Genomic DNA, 9,225 nt, shown 5'->3' with positions numbered 1-9,225 from the left:
TTTTGCCGGTGATTTGACCATCCAAGAGAAATTGCCTTCAAAACCCTAGGAGAGGGAAATGACCTTGCCTGGGCGCAACATGAAGCATGAACAAGGTGTAAAATGACTCATTAGACACTGACATGATAATGACAACCCTACGAATGATGATAAACTCAGCTGAATGGTGACATGGACTGACATTTGGGCAAACCCTAGACCTAATGCCTAGTGACCAAATTTTGCTTGAAGACTCACTGAAATGACAAAATTTGACCTTGACACTTCAAAATCACTTTGTAAGAGCACATTTGATCACTGTAGGAAGGCTGGAAAGACTGACACTAACATTGGCTCCAATGGGGATGGTAGCTCCTTGGAGGTGCCAAGAACCTTAGACCTCTGGGAGAGCAGACCAGTGCCTTACAATCATTGGGCAATGGAGTCATAAACTCAAGCTGAAATGCAAGACTGAAAACTGACACAAACTAACTTAACCACAAGGCTAAAAATTGACTCATAAAGGACTCATGACTCAACTAAAAACTGACTCGATACTTAAACACACTCGACCAACTGAAAATGATGCTCAAAGTGGAGCTTATTCATCAAAACCTACTCTAACAGTTTCATTCATCACCTGATCAAGTGAAATGAAACAACCAATGCAACCAAGTAAGTATCCCATCTGCTGTTCGAATTCTCCACAAGTGCTTGCTTATGAACAACAAAAGAGAACTATTGAAAGGCAACTCCCATGACAACTTAGAAACAGACCCATTGAATGATATGAATTCTCTATCCGCCTCCAATAACACTGCATAAGGATCTTGAAATTCAAGCACACTGGAACTTAGCTCATCCAATGGATTATTTCTCTTTTCCTCATTACATGAATGCAAACTTTGATCTGAGTCTTGTGATGAGACCTCTGCTGAAAATGACAAAGAAACCGGCTGCCGGATCAAATTCATATCAGCACATGTTTCAAGCTCACATGTGGTCAATGGAGAAAGACTTTGACTGCAAACCTCATCCAAAACATCAGCTATTGGATCATGAAAAACTTGAAAAGACTGCTGCAATGTATCCATTGAAAATGTATGACATCCTTCTAGCTGTTCATCCTTTTCTTGAGAGATTTTATGAAAATTCTGCCTTATAAACTGAAATGCTTCAAAACAAAAGGGTATAGAATCTTCCTGTATCATCAAATCATGTATTTCGGCTGCCACAGTTTCATCTGTAATCTGCCTTTCAATTTCATTTGGTAGCTGCAAATCTGATGCTACAGGCTGCTCAAGAATTTTGTCATCTGTCTCATCCTCAACATTTACACTGAGAGATTGCTGATTTGTTATAGGCTGTCCATTTAAAGATTTACTATACAACCTACCCTTCAAAAACTGAAATGATTCGAAACAAAAAGGTAGGGAACCTTCTTGTATCATTTGATCAAATATGTCAACTTCCATGCTTTCATCTGCAACTTGACAATCAAAGGCATTTGGGGACTGCAAATCTGAATATGAAAAGACTTGAACAAGGTTTTTATTGGCTCCAAGATGGTCTAGATCAAGACTTGTTGACAGCTGATTTCTAATTCCATGGAAGTTGTCTTTAATGAACTGACATGAATCAAAACAAAAAGGTAAAGATCCTTCACTTACTTCAAAATTTGCTGCACTTCCCTCGTCACTGTCATAGCTGATATGTGATGGCTGAACATTGTATTCAAGCTGCTGAAAATGAACCTCTTCCTCCCACAAACTAGCTGTTGGTTTATCTACAAGATTAGCTTCTGTTTGGAGAACATAATCATCGTCATATTGATCAAACCGAGGCAAATCATCGGTATAAAACATATCATCAAGCATGCAGGTCATATCAACAGTTCTTTCTTCGCCAAGGTGATCTACAAAGCAATCATTATCAGATCTACGACAACTAGGATAAGAAACAAAATGTTTTGGATCAGCAACTTGTTCTTCTTCAATCAGCGAGCCATGATCCTGAACATCATAAGCATTCCTTGTGTTGATCTTGTCCATCATCTCTTCTACTGCACTTACCAAAATGTCAAGCTTTACCTCTAGAGATGTTGATTTTTCCGGATCTATGTTTTTCATCTCTTCTTCCTTCAACCTTGCCCTTCGGATCAGCAGATGCGCCTCTACATTTACTGCACTGTTTTGCATCTCGTGAAGTGTTGCAATATCCCTTTCTCTCAGCTGAAACTCCATCTCCGGATCAAAGGCACCCGGATAGTGCAAGAGAGCAGATCTAGGAGTAGGCCTTATATCAATTGGGATTGAATAATAAACTTGATTAAATCTGGCTGAAAACTGTTGTACTGTCTCCCCTGGCAATCTTTTCAGCTGGTTATACTCTTCTACAATCAAGAAAAGGTTTTGCCCGATCATCCACCTGTCGAGAAAAACTTTGACAAACTGCTGGAAATCTGAGATGCTTGCATCAGGCAGGGCTTTGAACCAACTCTTCACTTTGGCTTGCAAAGAAAGAGCAAAAAGCCTTATACTAACATCTTCTTCATCAACTTCAAAAAGATCTAGAAAATTCTCAAAATTCTGCACATGTTGCTCAGCGTTGACATTCTTACATTCACCATCAAACATCGGCAAGTATAGATCATAGTTTTTGGGGAAAGCATGAAGAACAGAAGGTAAAACAAGAGGTTTATACCGATCTGGAATTTTACAAGGTATAGGGGTATGTACAACAGGTATAGAATTAGTTTTGGTCACTTGAGGTTCATCAACTTGAAGATGGCCATCACAAAATTCGGAAGAAAGGTCTTGATCAAGCTCAAAGGCATGCAAATCTTTGGTATTCACAATCTTCAAAGGGAAAGAATCAACTGCAGGTCGAGGATCTTTCTCAAGCATAGTATACTTTGCAAAGCCTTCTTGACATTCGTGGGAAAAGAGAAGAAATAATTTATGACAAAGAACAAAATGTCTTGGATGAAATTCCAACTTGAATACCTGATTTTGCCATATTCTCCTTTCATGTTTCTGCTGGTCGGGATCATCCTCCAGTGGAGTCTTTGGATCTGATCTTCAAAACTGATTTAGAGTCGCCAAGTGAATGATTTCAGCCTTTCAAGTGTCTGATCGTTGTTCACCATCAACAATCAGATCTGAACTTGATACATGTACTGGGGTAAAATGTCAATGAAGCGCTACGTTCACAAGCTCACGGAGATTGACTGAAGCAGCGTTTATCTACTAACGCTGATGTAAAACAAGAGCGTTTTCGAAGGCTACCTGGCGTAACTTCAGGCTCCGTCTAAGACTTATGAAATAACACGTCAATGAGCAAAGGATTAGATGTTCTCCCCAGTATGGTCGCCACTATGTTAGCGCTTGAGATTTCACCCTAGGCTGAGGAAGGTAAACCTTCAAGGCAACATCAAACCATTTCACCTCGTAGCTAGCCCTACGGGGTATGAGAAGGCTCTCTCCGGTCAAACTCGGTAGATCTTTCAATAGGATGAGCTGACCCAATTAGGAACACTGATATTAGGCTAGTAAACTGATAAGGAGGGTTGATTTAAAGTTTTTGGGGTTTTTGGTGGCAATTGGAGGGAGTGCAATTCAGGGTGTGGGGATTGAGCTCAGTTTTTGCAGGTGGGTCTTTGGGGCAAGGAAGGAGTTTGTGCTGATGCCTTAAGCTGAGATGGATGATCAAGGAAGAAAGAGAGGGAGCTAAAGAGGGCAAACAATGACTTTGAATCCTCTTTAGACAGTGGAAAACATAAATATTAAACAAAATTGAAAGCTGAGCATGGCATGCATGAATTCAAACTTTATCACTTCTTTTGTTTAATTGGCAGCAATAGAATAAGAGATGGAACACATAAACACACTTACAATGACAAGTAGGAAACACACCATCAACACAATAATCCACAAGAATCCACAATGATGTCTGCAAAACCCTGGCCTTCCTTTTCCTCAAATTGCAGAGATACAAGTAAAATATACAATAGAGCTTCTCCCTCAAGAGTCCAACCTCTCCAACCATGAAAATGATTGAGAAAATACATAATATAGGCAAGCCAACCTCTTTCCCCACCTCTAGGGGTCGAGCTCAGCTTCCTAGGAGCAGTTTGAACTAATTCTAAACTGAGCACTAGATAATAGGCAGTCAAAACAACTTGCCTCTAAAACTTAGGTAACCCATCCATGCATTTAATATTCACTATTTACATCAAGGAAACTTCTAGAAGTGTTAAAGGAGAGTAAATGTATCCATGTGCCATGAAAATTACCCAAAAATCCATCATTTACATGCATTAAGAGTCAACCAAAGTAAAAACAGTGTTTTGCAGGCCGAAATAGTCAAAATGGTGAAATTTCCCTGAGTGGTCGCGCCCCTCCCTTGGAGTGGTCGCGCACATTGGCAGCTGTGTTTGAGGGCCTTCCTGGTGTCCAAATCAAGTGCAAGATAGCTTGTTGGAAAGGTCTATGAGTCTAATTTCCAACCCCACTAGAATTTCTGAATTTGGAGTTGATTTGACCCCTCAAAAGTCATTTCTCCCAAGGCAGCTTTCTGCAACTCTAAATAGGGGCAGAAAGTCAAAATTTGCATGTATTTTGAGCTTTTGGAAGTCCAAATTTCCATAAAATTTGAAGTCCATCCATAGGAAAGTGTATTTTTGCATGACAATTCCAAAAATGTAAAGTTTTCCCCGTTCTGAGCTGTCCCCACGAGTGGTCGCGCGCGGGGTGAGACCACTCCAACGGCCAAAACCTGTAAAATTGCACAAAAAATTCACAAATGACAAAATTTTCTCCAAATTTCTTGAAATTTGGGCTGGGAGTCCCCAATCAAGTACCATGCTCAGTCAAAGAGGCTTTGGCCAAAATTTGGAGTGGATCGGGCGTTTTCCTTCGTTTTTGTGCTTTGGCCAACCGTCCTTGGAGCACCTTCGTTCTCGCCGGTATTTTTGACATTTCTCTCAAACCATGACACCTGTGTAAAAAGTGAAAGAGGTTTTCTTCCTTGTCATGTTGTGGACAAAAACCTCTCTCAGTTTTGCAAAATTCATCTTTGATTGCTCAGAAACAACTTTTGAGTGAAACTTGTCCCGATGTGTGAAACAAGGGATTTTGTCGAAATGGAGCGAAATGAAGGGGATAGAGGGCTTCTAAATTCTTGGGGAAATTTTTGGGAGTGGGGAGGGATGTTAGGAAGCAGGGGAAAGTGGAATCTCAGAGATTGAGTGAGGGGAAGGGGTCGAAAAGGACAAAACACAGGCCAAACCTAGAAAATTGCCAAGTTGTAGCTAGAAACTAGGGTTTGTGCAAAAATGAGGAATTTGGCGGATCTAAGGGATGGGAAGTGTTTGATAAGGTACTTTAAGGATAGGGGAAGGTGTATGAACATCAGGAAACAAGTTTTGCCGGTGATTTGACCATCCAAGAGAAATTTCCTTCAAAACCCTAGGAGAGGGAAATGACCTTGTCTGGGCGCAACATGAAGCATGAACAAGGTGTAAAATGACTCATTAGACACTGACATGATAATGAAAACCCTACGAATGATGATAAACTCAGCTGAATGGTGACATGGACTGACATTTGGGCAAACCCTAGACCTAATGCCTAGTGACCAAATTTTGCTTGAAGACTCACTGAAATGACAAAATTTGACCTTGACACTTCAAAATCACTTTGTAAGAGCACATTTGAACACTGTAGGAAGGCTGGAAAGACTGACACTAACATTGGCTCCAATGGGGATGGTAGCTCCTTGGAGGTGCCAAGAACCTTAGACCTCTGGGAGAGCAGACCTGTGCCTTACAATCATTGGGCGATGGAGTCATAAACTCAAGCTGAAATGCAACACTGAAAACTGACACAAACTAACTTAACCACAAGGCTAAAAATTGACTCATAAAGGACTCATGACTCAACTAAAAACTGACTCGATACTTAAACACACTCGACCAACTGAAAATGATGCTCAAAGTGGAGCTTATTCATCAAAACCTACTCTAACAGTTTCATTCATCACCTGATCAAGTGAAATGAAACAACCAATGCAACCAAGTAAGTATCCCATCTGCTGTTCGAATTCTCCACAAGTGCTTGCTTATGAACAACAAAAGAGAACTATTGAAAGGCAACTCCCATGACAACTTAGAAACAGACCCATTGAATGATATGAATTCTCTATCCGCCTCCAAAAACACTGCATAAGGATCTTTAAATTCAAGCACACTGGAACTTAGCTCATCCAATGGATTATTTCTCTTTTCCTCATTACATGAATGCAAACTTTGATCTGAGTCTTGTGATGAGACCTCTGTTGAAAATGACAAAGAAACCGGCTGCCGGATCAAATTCATATCAGCACATGTTTCAAGCTCACATGTGGTCAATGGAGAAAGACTTTGACTGCAAACCTCATCCAAAACATCAGCTATTGGATCATGAAAAACTTGAAAAGACTGCTGCAATGTATCCATTGAAAATGTATGACATCCTTTTAGCTGTTCATCCTTTTCTTGAGAGATTTTATGAAAATTCTGCCTTATAAACTGAAATGCTTCAAAACAAAAGGGTATAGAATCTTCCTGTATCATCAAATCATGTATTTCGGCTGCCACAGTTTCATCTGTAATCTGCCTTTCAATTTCATTTGGTAGCTGCAAATCTGATGCTACAGGCTGCTCAAGAATTTTGTCATCTGTCTCATCCTCAACATTTACACTGAGAGATTGCTGATTTGTTATAGGCTGTCCATTTAAAGATTTACTATACAACCTACCCTTCAAAAACTGAAATGATTCGAAACAAAAAGGTAGGGAACCTTCTTGTATCATTTGATCAAATATGTCAACTTCCATGCTTTCATCTGCAACTTGACAATCAAAGGCATTTGGGGATTGCAAATCTGAATATGAAAAGACTTGAACAAGGTTTTTATTGGCTCCAAGATGGTCTAGATCAAGACTTGTTGACAGCTGATTTCTAATTCCATGGAAGTTGTCTTTAATGAACTGACATGAATCAAAACAAAAAGGTAAATATCCTTCACTTACTTCAAAATTTGCTGCACTTCCCTCATCACTGTCATAGCTGATATGTGATGGCTGAACATTGTATTCAAGCTGCTGAAAATGAACCTCTTCCTCCCACAAACTAGCTGTTGGTTTATCTACAAGATTAGCTTCTGTTTGGAGAACATAATCATCGTCATATTGATTAAACCGAGGCAAATCATCGGTATAAAACATATCATCAAGCATGCAGGTCATATCAACAGTTCTTTCTTCGCCAAGGTGATCTACAAAGCAATCATTATCAGATCTACGACAACTAGGATAAGAAACAAAATGTTTTGGATCAGCAACTTGTTCTTCTTCAATCAGCGAGCCATGATCCTGAACATCATAAGCATTCCTTGTGTTGATCTTGTCCATCATCTCTTCTATTGCACTTACCAAAATGTCAAGCTTTACCTCTAGAGATGTTGATTTTTCCGGATCTATGTTTTTCATCTCTTCTTTCTTCAACCTTGCCCTTCGGATCAGCAGATGCGCCTCTACATTTACTGCACTGTTTTGCATCTCGTGAAGTGTTGCAATATCCCTTTCTTTCAGCTGAAACTCCATCTCCGGATCAAAGGCACCCGGATATTGCAAGAGAGCAGATCTAGGAGTAGGCCTTATATCAATTGGGATTGAATAATAAACTTGATTAAATCTGGCTGAAAACTGTTGTACTGTCTCCCCTGGCAATCTTTTCAGCTGGTTATACTCTTCTACAATCAAGAAAAGGTTTTGACCGATCATCCACCTGTCGAGAAAAACTTTGACAAACTGCTGGAAATCTGAGATGCTTGCATCAGGCAGGGCTTTGAACCAACTCTTCACTTTGGCTTGCAAAGAAAGAGAAAAAAGCCTTATACTAACATCTTCTTCATCAACTTCAAAAAGATCTAGAAAATTCTCAAAATTCTGCACATGTTGCTCAGCGTTGACATTCTTACATTCACCATCAAACATCGGCAAGTATAGATCATAGTTTTTGGGGAAAGCATGAAGAACAGAAGGTAAAACAAGAGGTTTATACCGATCTGGAATTTTACAAGGTATAGGGGTATGTACAGCAGGTATAGAATTAGTTTTGGTCACTTGAGGTTCATCAACTTGAAGATGGCCATCACAAAATTCGGAAGAAAGGCCTTGATCAAGCTCAAAGGCATGCAAATCTTTGGTATTCACAATCTTCAAAGGGAAAGAATCAACTACAGGTCGAGGATCTTTTCTCAAGCATAGTATACTTTGCAAAGCCTTCTTGACATTCGTGGGAAAAGAGAAGAAATAATTTATGACAAAGAACAAAATGTCTTGGATGAAATTCCAACTTGAATACCTGATTTTGCCATATTCTCCTTTCATGTTTCTGCTGGTCGGGATCATCCTCCAGTGGAGTCTTTGGATCTGATCTTCAAAACTGATTTAGAGTCGCCAAGTGAATGATTTCAGCCTTGCCAGTGTCTGATCGTTGTTCACCATCAACAATCAGATCTGAACTTGATACATGTACTGGGGTAAAGAGTCAATGAAGCGCTACGTTCACAAGCTCATGGAGATTGACTGAAGCAGCGTTTATCTACTAACGCTGATGTAAAACAAGAGCGTTTTCGAAGGCTACCTGGCGTAACTTCAGGCTCCGTCTAAGACTTATGAAATAACACGTCAATGAGCAAAGGATTAGATGTTCTCCCCAGTATGGTCGCCACTATGTTAGCGCTTGAGATTTCACCCTAGGCTGAGGAAGGTAAACCTTCAAGGCAACATCAAACCATTTCACCTCGTAGCTAGCCCTACGGGGTATGAGAAGGCTCTCTCCGGTCAAACTCGGTAGATCTTTCAATAGGATGAGCTGACCCAATTAGGAACACTGATATTAGGCTAGTAAACTGATAAGGAGGGTTGATTTAAAGTTTTTGGGGTTTTTGGTGGCAATTGGAGGGAGTGCAATTCAGGGTGTGGGGATTGAGCTCAGTTTTTGCAGGTGGGTCTTTGGGGCAAGGAAGGAGTTTGTGCTGATGCCTTAAGCTGAGATGGATGATCAAGGAAGAAAGAGAGGGAGCTAAAGAGGGCAAACAATGACTTTGAATCCTCTTTAGACAGTGGAAAACATAAATATTAAACAAAATTGAAAGCTGAGCATGGCATGCATGAATTCAAACTTTATCACTTCTTTT

The sequence above is a fragment of the Pinus tabuliformis genome, chromosome Q (assembly GCF_031772625.1).
Source record: "Pinus tabuliformis cultivar Carrire ecotype Pingquan chromosome Q, CPIR1, whole genome shotgun sequence".
Taxonomy (NCBI): domain Eukaryota; kingdom Viridiplantae; phylum Streptophyta; class Pinopsida; order Pinales; family Pinaceae; genus Pinus; species Pinus tabuliformis.
Note: the sequence above shows the minus strand (reverse complement) of the source record.